Source organism: Pteropus vampyrus, unplaced genomic scaffold, assembly GCF_000151845.1.
Source record: "Pteropus vampyrus isolate Shadow unplaced genomic scaffold, Pvam_2.0 Scaffold96, whole genome shotgun sequence".
NCBI lineage: Eukaryota > Metazoa > Chordata > Mammalia > Chiroptera > Pteropodidae > Pteropus > Pteropus vampyrus.
In genome coordinates, this window is record NW_011888877.1 from 3795796 (window position 1) to 3809189 (window position 13394).

General features: G+C 35.8%; 1 protein-coding gene and 1 pseudogene across 21 annotated transcripts in view; one reads left to right on the forward strand and one right to left on the reverse strand.

Annotated features, from left to right (window-relative positions):
• MLLT10 (MLLT10, histone lysine methyltransferase DOT1L cofactor) overlaps positions 1-13394 on the forward strand; it is a 188877-nt gene that overhangs the window by 89505 nt on the left and 85978 nt on the right. The window lies entirely within an intron of this gene.
• On the reverse strand, positions 11454-11572 carry LOC111742560 (annotated as a pseudogene).

Below are 13394 nucleotides of genomic sequence, written 5' to 3' on the forward strand. Positions count from 1 at the left end.
ATACATAAGTTTCATACAACTTGATTTTGTTATCAAACTTAAAATCCATTTGTGTATTTTTTGTAATTCAGATTTTCTAATAATGTGTAAAGGCTGTGAGGTAAACATACTCTAAATTCATTGTTACTGTTAGACTTGTTTGCTTGCCATGGTAATATCTGGGAAGGGACTTTTTTTTATCATGTTATGATGTTAAGTGATATTATAGCTGAAAAGATTGGGTGTTATAGCTTATTTTTCTCTCCATCCTTCCTCTCCTCTTTTAATATTTTAACATCCAGAATGGTTGTCTCAAAACTATACTTATGTTATAAATGTTGCATTGAAATATAGCATTTATAATTAATTTAGATTTTAGTATTTTAAAATACAGTATATTATGAGCTAAATTTTGGTCATATTGTTCATAAGATTTTAGAGGGACTTTCCTTTTGAGTTCTTTTATCTGCCTTCATTCTGGCACATATTTGAAAATAACATTTAAACCATAAGTAAGTGATGATAAAGAATATTTAATGCTAAATACTGTGCTATCCAAATCACTTATTTAAAAATGAAATCAATAATTTATAAGATAACTTTTTAAATGAAAATAAAATAAATAAATGCATAGCTTTTTTGCTTTTCAGAGAATTTCTGTGTGGCTAAGATATATTAATGTTGGTTAGATATTAACTGCAAAATGCTAGCAAGGAGAGGAGAAAAGTTAATGGTGAGATATGACTTCGAATAAGAGACAATTTCTATAAAAATGGAAAAATTGGCATATATTTTTAAAGGAACCAAAGTACATGTTTGCAGTACATGTTAAAGCTATGTATAGGAGAAGTTTAATTCAATGATGAAACATTTTGAATCATAAATTATTATTTAAGAAGATTATCTTCTATAACTATTACTGTTAAGGTTCATTGTATAATAGAATTTTCTTTTAAGCCTAGCGTTCTTATGTTTACAGAAGCACCGCCGTAGAGTGAGATGTTAGGGCAAGGGTTAGGAAATGCAGAGTTGTGTCATATGTATTAACATGTGGTTGTATTGGGAGGCTCCGAGTTCAGAAAGGATTTTTTTCTAAAGGCTAAGTTGTACATCGTTTATTTAGAAATCATTGGTTATTTTATTGAATTAAGGTACTCTTGTGCCAATTCATTTGATCCTTAGACTCATTCTCTTCCTGCTCATCAGTACTAACTAATCCGTAATGTATCAAAAGCATAGTACTATGCTTATAATACTTTGCATTGGCCAAGTCACCATAAGTGACAATGTTATATGGAAATGCATTCAGTTCCATTCAGGTGTGCCAGGAATCCATCTGTCCCCTAGTACAGCTAGAGGGGTTTGTTCCCCTCCCCCTTCCCCCAGCCCCCTCACTTGCCCTTAGTTCTATTCTGTTATTAATAGCTGGCAACAGATAGGGGAGCTGTTGCCAATGTGAACACTCTTAAGATATGGTGAGGGGGTTTGTGGGAGATAGGCTTTTTTGTTAGTGTTTTGTGAACCTCAGGGATAAACTGGAATTCACTTTTGTTTAGGACTACTCATCTCTTAGATGAGTAGAACTGGGCTACTTCTGTGGCCCTCAGAGGAATAATAAAACTCTCAGTCACAGAGTTGTCATTACTTCTCTATATCTTTTAAAAAAGTTTTTAGCATTGAGAGTTACCTGTCATCCTCTTCCTTTTTTTGTGTACTTTGCTTTTGGAAATCTTCCACTCAAGTTAAAGCTTTAAGCCTTTACATGTGCATAGAGTTAAGAGACAGCAGGGCTTTTTAGAAACAATTTGGAATGTCTGGGGGTGTGTGTTTGGTGGGGCTGAAGAGTGACTTGAAATGAAACTATTTACTTAAGAAGGGACCAGTTCATGAGGAGTTTTATAAGAAATGCTAGTTTTACCCTTCATCTTGGGGCAGCCAGCCAGAGGGATTGAAATTTTCAACTTTTGATTTTGCAATAATTTTAGACTTGGAGAAAAGTTACAGAATACTGCACATTGTTTTTCTATACTATTCAACCAGATTCCCAAAATGTTAACATTTTGTCATGTTAGCTAATTTATCATGTCTTCTCTACCCCCTTGCTGTCTTTCCATCTCTCTTTACCTTCTTTCCCCCATCTTTTCTAAACCATTAGAAAGTGAATTACAAATATAAGGCACTTTAGCCTAAGTACTTTGGTGTGTAGTTTTAATAAATATGATTAAAATCCTACATTCTTACAGTACAATTATCAAAATCAGTAAATTAACATTGTTACAGAATTATTAGCTGATCTACAGATCATATTCAGATTTCACCCACTAATGTCCTCCACACTAAAAGGGGGGGAACCTTTTTACTGGTTCAGGATCCAACCCAGGATCACACTTTGCATTTAGTCGTTGTCCTGTCTCTTCAGTTGTTCCTGGTCTGGATTGCTTCCTCATTCATGTCTTTCATGGCCTTGACATCTTTGAACCCCTGTTTTAGTCTTTGTCTTAGATCTTAACAGTGGGTTTGACAGCCACACCTTTGTTTTACTCTTTGTACAGTGGTTTCTGACAGTGGCCTAGCTCTTACCTTCACCTGAAAACCACTCCTTACTGTTAGCGTTGTTTGATCTCTGGGGAGACTGGGAATTCTAAAAATCAGCAAGTCTTGGTTCCTTTTTGTCAATAGTTCTAATTTGTTTATCTGTATTCCTACTGTATACTATAAATAGCAAAAAATCAGACTGTACCTTCAACATATTACCTAGAAAATCTCTTTAGTTAAATCATGTAGTTCATTAAATATATTTTCTATTTTTTGTGTCATCATAAGCAACAATGTTACTAAACTTTCAGTTACATAGGAACCCCCTTTCCTCTAATTTTCAATTATTATTTTTTTTCAGTTTTCTTATATGATTTCATAGCAGCCTCCTGAAAGGCCATAAGGCTTCGAGTAGTAATTTCTTCAGTGCTAAGTAGGTTTTCAGTCATATTTTGAAAGTCCTTCTTCCAGCTTCTGCCCACCACTTAATTCCAAGCAACTCCCTCATTTTAACTTGTTGTTGTTGTTACGGTAGCATCCTACTTCTCAAAACAAAATCTGTATCTGTTACCTGTTATTGTTAGCATAACAAATTACCCTAAAATTTAGGGGCTTAACACTGTAGTAAATATTTTTGATTCATAGTTTCTATAGGTCAGGAATTTGGATTTAGCTGGGTATTTGTAGCTCCGGTTTCTCATCAGATTGCAGTCAAGATGTTGGTGTAAGACCTGAGAATATGCTTCCAAGATGGCTTATTCACATAGCTGTAAAGATGGTGCTGTCTGAGCAAGAACTTTAGTTTCTTTCTGCACAGACCTTTCCAAGGGCTGCTTGAGGGTCTTTGTGACATGGCACCTAACTTTTCCCACTGTGAGTACTCTTAGAGAGAGCAGGGTGAAAGCTGCAATATTTTTTGTGACCCTGACTTCAGATGCCACAAGTTCTTTTTTTCCCTGGTTGAATGCTTTTTTTTCCCTAAACTTTTTTTGGTGGTAAAATATATGTAAAATATCATTTGCCATTTTAACTACACCATCATTTTTGCAATATTCTATTGGTTATATAGTGCAGCCTGTTCAATATGGTTGGATACTACTACCTAGGGGCAGATATCATCAGGAACTACCACACCCTGAGAATTGGACAAATATACTGTTCCTTAACACATTTTCACTCACAAGTCTTAGCATTCATTGAAGATTATACCTGAAATAGTATTTGACACAACGTGATTTTCTAATTCCACCATTCTTTCTATATCCATTAGTTGGCATTCTACTGTAAATTAGGGCTTCCCTCCCTTTCCTTTCTTACTTCATCAGTAATGGGGAAGAGGAGAATCTACAGAGGAAGTCAAAAGCAGTAGCTACAGGAGGAAATTAGGAGAGACTGGTATTTTGGAATCTAGGAGAAGTGAATATTTCAGTAAGGAGCGTCAGTGCTCAGCAGTGTTAGATGCATATGAAAGATCAAACCATAGAAGGGTAAATGCATGTCTTTTGGATTTGTCAACTGGAAATTAAAAACCAAAAACAAGAGGCAACAAGCATATTTTTGGGGGGTGGGGGGAGGGGTGGTGGTCAAAAAATGAAATTTGGAGCACAGATTTAGGCAGAAACCCAAATAGTGGCCCAGTTACAGGGTTAGGCAGGGAGGGCAATCAGAGGAGCCAGCCTCAGTCAAAATTTTCTTCCTACCCTCAAACCTGGGAAGTGCATTGTGTACCTTGGCAGTTGCAGAGTTTGGGAGACTGCTGTGAGGTATGTTGGGCCCACTACAAAAAGCAGGCTCCATCCTGCTAAGCCAAGGCATTGTGTGCCATGAGGGGAACGGGTTTTTATGAGTAAAGGAAAGGAGTAATTACAAGACTAGAGGAAAGAAATTCCTCTTGGTGCTAACCAAGTTATTCTTTAGCTATACACAGATTGGCTACTAATTCTCTCTTCAGATAGAGTTCATACTTATCAGTCCTTGTGGTCAGGATATCTGCTTTTCTGCTGGCTTTAGAAACAGTGGCTTGTAAGACAGTGTTGATTTGGCCAAGTCCAAAGGTCTGGCCCAGTTCAAGTAGTTCATAAGACGCAGATGGCATTTGGCTCCTCTGGGATGGCAGCTCCTACTCCATTTTGAAATGGCGCTACTTATGTCAACTTTTACAGATTTAATGCTAAAGAAGTTTTTGAGGGGGAGTTTCAGTGTAAAGGTGTGAGGAAAAGCTAATTGAAGTAGCTAGCATCACTATTCTCGTGGGTTGGGGCCATTCTTAAGTAAAATAAAGGTTACTTGAACATAAGTACTGCGATACCTTGATAGTCAATATGTTAACCTCGACAGGTACTAAATGACTGATGGGCAGGAGCATATACAGCGTGGAGACGCTCTACAAAGAGTTGATTCATATATTCTGGGCGGAACAGCAGGATGGAGTGAGATTTCATTATTATTATTTTTTTTTGTGAGGGGGAGAATTTTCCACTTTATATATTTGGACTGTGATTGGTCTTGGGAAACTGAAATCAGAGTGAAATCGCAGATAAAGGGCAGGAGTACTGTATTAGGAAAAGCCCAGAACATGCTGCACAATGGCTCGGCTTTGGATGGAGCCTGCTTTTTCTAGTGGGCCCCACAAACCTCACAGCAGTCTCCCAAACTCTGCAACTGCCAAAATGAATGATGCACTTCCCAGATCTGCAGGGTAGGAAGAAAAAGCTTGACCGAGGCTGGCTCCTCTGACTGCCCTCCCTGCCTAACCCTTGGAGTATCAGGTGCTCCCACCTCTTCTGTTTTCTTGAGTCCCCCAACCTCTTTTCCCCACTCCAAAGGCCACTGTTACCAAATCCTGTCATAACAACTATTTGAAAAGCAAGTGATTTTTTTTTCCACTTTAAAAATGGGCAATAGCAGAAATAAACCAATCTCAAACTTTTAGTTGTAGCATTTCAATTAAGTGGAGGAATGAATGAAGGAAAGTATGTAGTATATAGACAGAGTATATAATTAAACAATTTGACATAGGTCTCCATCCACTAACACTCCTGAGCTTGTTGTAGTTTTCTTATGAAGATGATAATGACATGGGCCCCAAGGTTCTCTCTATAGTAGTTTTTCCCCCTAATGTTTTTACTATGGTAAAAATACATATATAACAAAAATTATCTTAAACACTTGTAAATGTACAGTTCAGTGGCATTAAATACATTCATATTGTTGTGCACCCATCACTACCATCCATCTGCAGAATTCTTTTCATCTTGCAAAACCCAAACTCTCTAGCCATTAAACAGCAACTCCCCATTTACCCCTTCCCCCGGCCCCTGGCACCTGCCATTCCACTATCTGTTTCTAGGAATTCGACTACTAGATTCCTCATAAATGGAATGATATAGTACACCTGTCCCTCGATTTACATGGCATTTTTTTTTTTTTTTGACATGAGTTATTTTATATGTGGTAAATATTCCCCCTGTTTATGTGGACTTTTTATGTGTGATTTCCATTTATGTGATCTCATTTTATATGGTTCTTTATTTTTCATTTCCATTATTGGCAATTACTCTTTCTAAAAAATAACAGCTTCGAGGGGAGTAAAAGCAAAAATAAATGAATGGGACTACATCAAACTAAAAAGCTTCTGCTCGGAAAAAGAAACTGTCAACAAGGTAAAGAGACAGCCATCCAAATGGGAAAATATATTTTCGAGCAACACCTCCGATAAGGGCCTAATATCCAAAATATACAAAGAACTCATACAACTCAATAACAACAACAACAAACAATCCAATCAAAAAATGGGCAGAGGAACTGAACAGACATTTCTTTCAAGAGGACATACAATGGCCAACAAATATTTGAAAAGATGCTCAACATCGTTAGCTATTGGAGAAACGCAAATCAAAACCACAATGAGATACCATCTCACACCTGTTAGATTAGCTATAATCGAAAGGACAAGTAATAACAAATGCTGGAGGAGATGCGGAGAAAAAGGAATCCTCATACACTGCTAGTGGGACTGCAAATTGGTACAGCCACTATGGAAAACAGTATAGAGGTTCCTCAAAAAAAGAAGAGTTGATCTACCATATGATCCAGCAATCTCTCTACTGGGTATTTACCTCAAAGACTTGAAAGCATATACCCAAAAAGATATTTGGACACCGATGTTCATAGCAGCATTATTCACGGTGGCCAGGACATGGAAGCAACCCAAGTGTCCTACAATAGATGACTAGATAAAGAAGCTGTGGTACACATATACAGTGGAATATTATTCAGCCATAAGAAGAGATGAAATACTGCCGTTTGTGACAACGTGGATGGACTTCGAGATAATCATGCTAAGCGAAATAAACCAGACTGAAAAAGTTGAAAACCACATGATATCACTTATATGTGGGATATAAACCTAGAAGCAAGCAATGAACAGGACAAACAGAGACTCATGGACATGGATAATAGACAAGTAGTTAGCAGAGAATAGTGGGTAGGAGAGAGAAGGGAGGTAGATGAGGTCAAAGCGGTCAAATATGTGGTGACAGAAAGAAATCTAACTGGGAAGAGAACACACAATGCAATATATATATATATGCCGTATATATATATATATATATATGCCTTACTGTTAAATTGTGCACCTCAAACTTACTGGATTTCATTAACCAATGTCACCAAAAAAAAATAATTAAAAATAAATTAAAAAAATTTTTTTCTATAAAAGAAAAAAATAGCTTAACTCAGCAATGCACAAAGAAGAAATACTTGCTAACAGAATTATTAATGATCTTCCTTTTCATTGGATGACAAATAAAAAAGCATGGGTGTTTTTTAGAACTGGTTTTACAAATGTTTTGCTGTAGAAGCTGAAAATTATATGAATGAAAAATGTCTTCCTTTTAAAGTACTTTTACTTTTAGATAATGCACGTGGTCATCCAAATATAAAAATTGTGTATTTGCCACTAAATACAACTTCTTCGATCCAGCCTCTAGATCAAGGCATTATTTCCACCTTTAAGATGAATTATATTAAATCGAGTTTTAATGATATTTTTAATAAACTTGAAGATAATCACTTACAATTACAGAAGCCTATAATAAATACACAATTTTAAGTTGTATCAGGAATATTGCTTTACAACAAATGAACAGGACAGAGCCTCAGGGACATGGACAATGGACTAGTGGTTACCAGAGGGTAGGGAGTGGGAGAAGAAGGGAGAGGTAAACGGGGTAAATGGGATCAAATTTAGGAAGGTAGGGGGAGGATGAAGTGGGTAAAGGGGTTCAAATATATGGTAACTGAAGGAAACTGGACTCTGGGTGGTAATCACAGTAGAAATTATAGATGTCAAATTATAATGTATACCTGAAAATTATATAATTGTATTAACCAATGTTACCCCAATAAACTTAATTAAAAAAAATTTTAAAAATTTTGTTTTAGCTTTGAGTGGCATAAAGCCATCAACTTTAAATGCTTGCTGGAAAGCAGCATGGCCAGAAGCAGTTGTACCAGGGAATATGGTTCCAACAATTGAAGAGGGATTAACTGGCATTATTAATTTACTAAATACATTTCAAGAAGAAGGCTTTGGCAATTCGAATGTAGATGATATTAACGAATTACTGGTTGATCATAAATTAACTGATGATGAATTAATTTACTTAATATCTGAAGCCCATCCTGCCGATGAATACGGCAGTGACCTTGAACCTGTTTTATTCACTGCAGAAAATATTAAAGCTTTTCAATTGGCCAAGAAACTGGAAACTACAATTCTAGATATTGAACTAAACATCCAGTGAGCCTTAAAATTTTGAAAAGATTTTAAACATAAACATAAATAAGAAACTGAAGTAGTACTTCCAAATATTTTGAGTGATTAAGATAATAATTACTTTGTGCCAATTAAAAAGAGAAGATTGATTGCTTTAGATTATGGTACAAACGCCGATAGTGAATAAAATTTGTTTTGGGTTTTCTGAATTTTCATTATAACATTTTTTTGTGAAAATATGTGAAATAAACATTTTTATCACTCATATCGCCAATTTAATATTTTTTTTGTACTGGTGGACTCTTTTTACGTGATTTTCTTCTGCATAAAAAAAAGATGCATGAAACTGACAATCTGCATAAATTGAGGGATGGATGTATTTGTCTTTTTGTGACTGACATTTCACTTAGCATGTTTTCCTCAAGGTTCATCCATGTTCTGTCGTATGTCAGAGTTTCTTTCCTTTCAAAGTTGAATAATCTTTTGCATATACATATCACATTTTGCTTTATTCATTTATCTGTTGATGGACAATTGGGTTTCTATTACTCTTTAGCTGGGGTGAATTATGCTGCTATGAATATGGGTGTACGAATCTCTCTTCAAGACCCTGCTTTCACTTCTTTTGGATATACACCCAGAAATGGAGTGCTAAATCACATGGTCATTCTGTGTTTAATTTTTTGAAGAACTGCTGTACTGTTTTTCATAGCGGCTATACCATTTTACAATCTCAACCACCAACTAAGGTTCCAATTGCTCTACATCATTGCTAATTTTTTTCTCTATCATAGTTTTGTACTTTTATTATGATAAGTTACTTGGTGTTTGACTTTTTTGTTTATCACCTTGGCACTGATTATTGTCAGATAAACTGTGTACTGATTACTGTCTGATAGTTATAGTAGAGGAAAAGTGAGAGGATATTCAGATATAAATTTTTATTGATCTAGTGTGAAGTTCTAGACTACACTGTCCAATAAAACTTTCTGAAATGATGGAAATGGTCTGTAAGTGTGTTGTTTAATACAGAAGCCACTAGCCACTTCTAATAGCCACCTGAGGCAGGTATATACCATATTGGATGGCATGGCTGTAGAAAATAATGAGAGCCTGTTTGTTCACGTTTGTAGTTTTCTGGATAAACATTAGAGTTACTTGTGTTTAAGTTATAACATTTATTTAATTTCTCATTTTGTTTAACCATGTACTTTATTATGGAGTGCGTTACTCTCAAATATGGGCACTAATAAGTTTTAGGTCAACCAATAATACATAAGGAATTATTTTATACTAACTCATTCAGGTAACAGGCTGGAAAGTTTTTATGATTAAAAAATTATGGCTGTAATAATAATTTATTGTTAATTGAATTATTAGCTGAATCTACTTAGAAAGAGAATAGTTACCTAATATGACTAAATTCTTGTATAGGCCTATTTTTTTTTTTTTAAAACATTGTCACTGCAATTGATTTTTAAAAAAGTATACGGTCATAATGGTTTCTGAAGTTGAGTATTACTAGCTTAGGTTAGTCTGAATGTATAAAATAAATATACCGGTAAATCACAGTGAGATAGGACCAGTGAGAAGAAAATAAAGTGCTTGTGGAAATTTGGTAGAAGCTTCCTGTGAGGCAGTAGGAGATGCTAAATGGTTGAAATGGCATTTAAGGAAAGTCCTGAATGTTGTCAGTGGTTTTTCTTAAGGAGTTATGAGGGGAAAGTGTTCTCAATAACATGAACAATATTTTCAGAGCACAAAAGTTAGAGAGTTCAGAATATTTTAAACACAGAGAAGGTTCAGTTTGTTGAAAGGGTGGGACAAGGGAATAGGGATAAGCATGAAATACAGGTTTGGGGCCATTTATGACAATTCCTATAAGAAGAGTTTGCATTTAATAATGATACGTGGAAGATTATTCACCTAGCGTATGAGGTGACAGAATTTGAGAATGACTGTGATGACTGATAATTCTGTTTATAGCCTTTATCTGTTTTATATATATTTTTTCCCCATTAAAACAATGGGATTCTCTTTGTAAGTCTTATTTGCCTTTTAGAGTTTATTCACCTTTGTATTGTCAGTGCTTATGTGCCAAATAAATAGTTTACTTAATGAGTGACTGAAATAGGAGACCAGTTTGTAGAATGATGATGACGACAACCACGATGACAACTAAGCAGTAATAAACTAATGTGTGTAGTATTTACTAGGTGTCAGACACTGTGCCAAGTACTTTATATCTAATAACCCATATAATTTTCAACAGAAAACTTTTAAGGTAGGTGCTAATATTATTTTTCTTTTTACAGATGTGAAAACTGTGACATAGAAGTTTAACAGCTTGCACAAACTAATATAGTTAGTAAAATAGAGCTGAACGTGAACCCACGTAATCTGGCTATTGAGTCCATGCTTTTAACCACGATACTGTGCTGCTTAAGCTTGTTAGCCTGAATCAGATTAGAAATAATGAAGTCTGGACTGAGTTTAATAGTTAAAGGCATGGAAGAATATGGGAAATGATATTCAAGGTGCTGATGGAATAAAATCAAGGTGCCGATGGAAAAACATGGACTGGGATCTGGTGGGTAATGGTAGGCAAGGGACAAAAGGTGTATTGTAGGTGTGACAGATGGTTATAGGCTGTCTTAACTAGGAACATGGTACCATAAGTACAAGTAGGGACTCAAGGAAAAGCTGGCTTGTGAACATTATAAAAAGGAGGGGCGATGAGTTTGATTTTAGTCATATAAGATTTAAGGTATGGTGGAATGGGAAACATTTAAAGCCAATTAGAAATGTGAATTTAGAATTTGAGATGGGTCAGGCAAGATGTATATTGGTTTCAAATAAATGAAATTTTTAATATTTTAAAAGCTTGCAAAATAAGATTGTATTGATAGTAAAGACCAAAAAAGTTGTCAGATAGACTTAAGTGATGAGACTTTACGTGGACTGAGGTATTGGCATATTAGACATAACAAAAGGGAAAAACAATTTGTTTGAATCATAGTCTACCCATTGCCTCCAAACAAGCTTTGTTTTCCTTCCTCCCCACCCCCCTTCCCCCCCGAGGCAACCCTTGGTTGACCTCACAGACTGCAAGGACCTTGTCAGCTTATAATCCTTTATTTTATTTTTTTACTATTTTTTACGCCTACAGCACTTGGTCTTCCTAGGTGTTCTCCTATCCAAATGCTAACCAGGCCCAACCCTGCTTAGCTTCCGAGATCAGATGAGATCGGGCTTGTTCAGCGTAGCATGGCCATAGACAAAGCTTTGTGTGTGTGTGTTTTTTTTTTTTTTTAAACAAACAAAAAATACACTTTACTCTGTTTACTCCAGTTACTCTGTCAACTAATGATCTTCTTGATCATCAGTGCCTTCAGTTTTTTCTTTCTTCCATCTCAGTTCAAACTCAGCACTTACTTTTGGCTTTATAATGAAACTAGACCTCCTTCGTCTTATATGACTCACACTGTATCTCTTGCTTTGGATACCTTTTACATGATGTTCTTATTTTTTTCATTTTATTTTTATACTACGAGTTGTCATCAGTATATGTCTTATGCCAGGCTCTATTGTGTCTCAAAGTTATCACTATCTTTTGTACTTTACTGTTCTTCCCATGATGGCTAATATGGTTTCTTGAATACAGCGAAACCATGTGAAATGCTTACATTTTTTTTCCTGAACCCAGAGTTTGAAGTGTGGGGATAATGGAATAAAGAAAGATAGTATTGTTGACAACTTTAGGGTAATTAAGAACTGATTTGGGAGAAATTCTAATTTTTAGGAGAAGGTTTAGTATTAAATATTGAAAATGGATATACTTGTTAATCAGGCAGAGAGAAGTTATAATGAGCATTAAGTCAGTTATTGTTAATTAGCTGATACAAAGAGCAAGTAGAATGCCAGAGTGGGTCACATAGAACCTCTGATACCTGAGAAGGTCAATAAGATGCTCAGCCTCTTTTTTTATGGTGAGGGTCTGAAGAGAGAGGTTCAACATTGTAAATCTACTAACATAGATCCCTGATTTCTTTGGGAGAGGTGTTGAGACTGATGCTACTGACTTACCAACTGATAGTGAAGGCTTTAGAAATCAGCTGAGAGACGCTTGTACTAAATCGTGACTTGCCTTCCAATGATGACATGGCAAGAGAATTCAGATTCTCCTGGGGAAGCATTAACAACTTGTATTATTGCAGGCCTTGCCACATACATATGAACTGACATGGATCCTTAGGTGTGAGTGGTATGGCAAAGAAGGCATTGGTAGTGTCCAGGACTATCTACTAAGTGCCATCAGTTTCTATAATGGAATTAGTCTAATAGCTGTGGCTATAACTACACTCAGTTAATAATAATTCACTATAAGCCTCTAACTTCCGTTAACCTCTCTTCACTGCCCTTACAGGGCTTTTGCGTTTAGATATTGCATCTCTTACTACCCCTGGTACTTTTAAGTTCTTAATCAAGGTTGTGGTTTCCCTTTGAACTTCTGTAATTCTCTTCTGTTTCTGTTGGACCACCAAGGGAAAGGAAGTGATTTGGAGAGCAATTTGTATGTTCCATTAGAACCTTCTGATTGGGAGAATACCCTTTGGCACTTACAGGTTTAGTAATGATAAGTATACCACACAGGGTTTTGCAAATCTTTTCTGTAAAGAACCAGATAATTAATCTTTTAGTCTTTGAAGACCTCATACACACTCTGTCAAATATTCTTCCTTTATTTTTTTTACAGCTCTTTAAATATTTGAAAATTATTGTTAGCTTGGGTGCTATAGTTTGCTGACTCTTGATATATCAATTGCTGCTATACCTTGAGATGTTTAAGCAATAACAAAAGTACAGTTACTCGCTGAAATGCCTGGCCTACAAAGTCATGTTAGCTTCTTTACTCCACTGTAAATCCGTGCACTGCTTCCTGGTGCTTTTTTCTTCCATGGATCCAGGTAGGATAGTGATTGGGGTATCTCATTGTTACAGAGTCTTACAAATTTGTGTCTCTCCTCTCTCTAGATTCTCCAGCATACTTGGGTAGGTGCATACCATTGATTGATTCCTCCCCAGGGTCAAGGAACCCTCA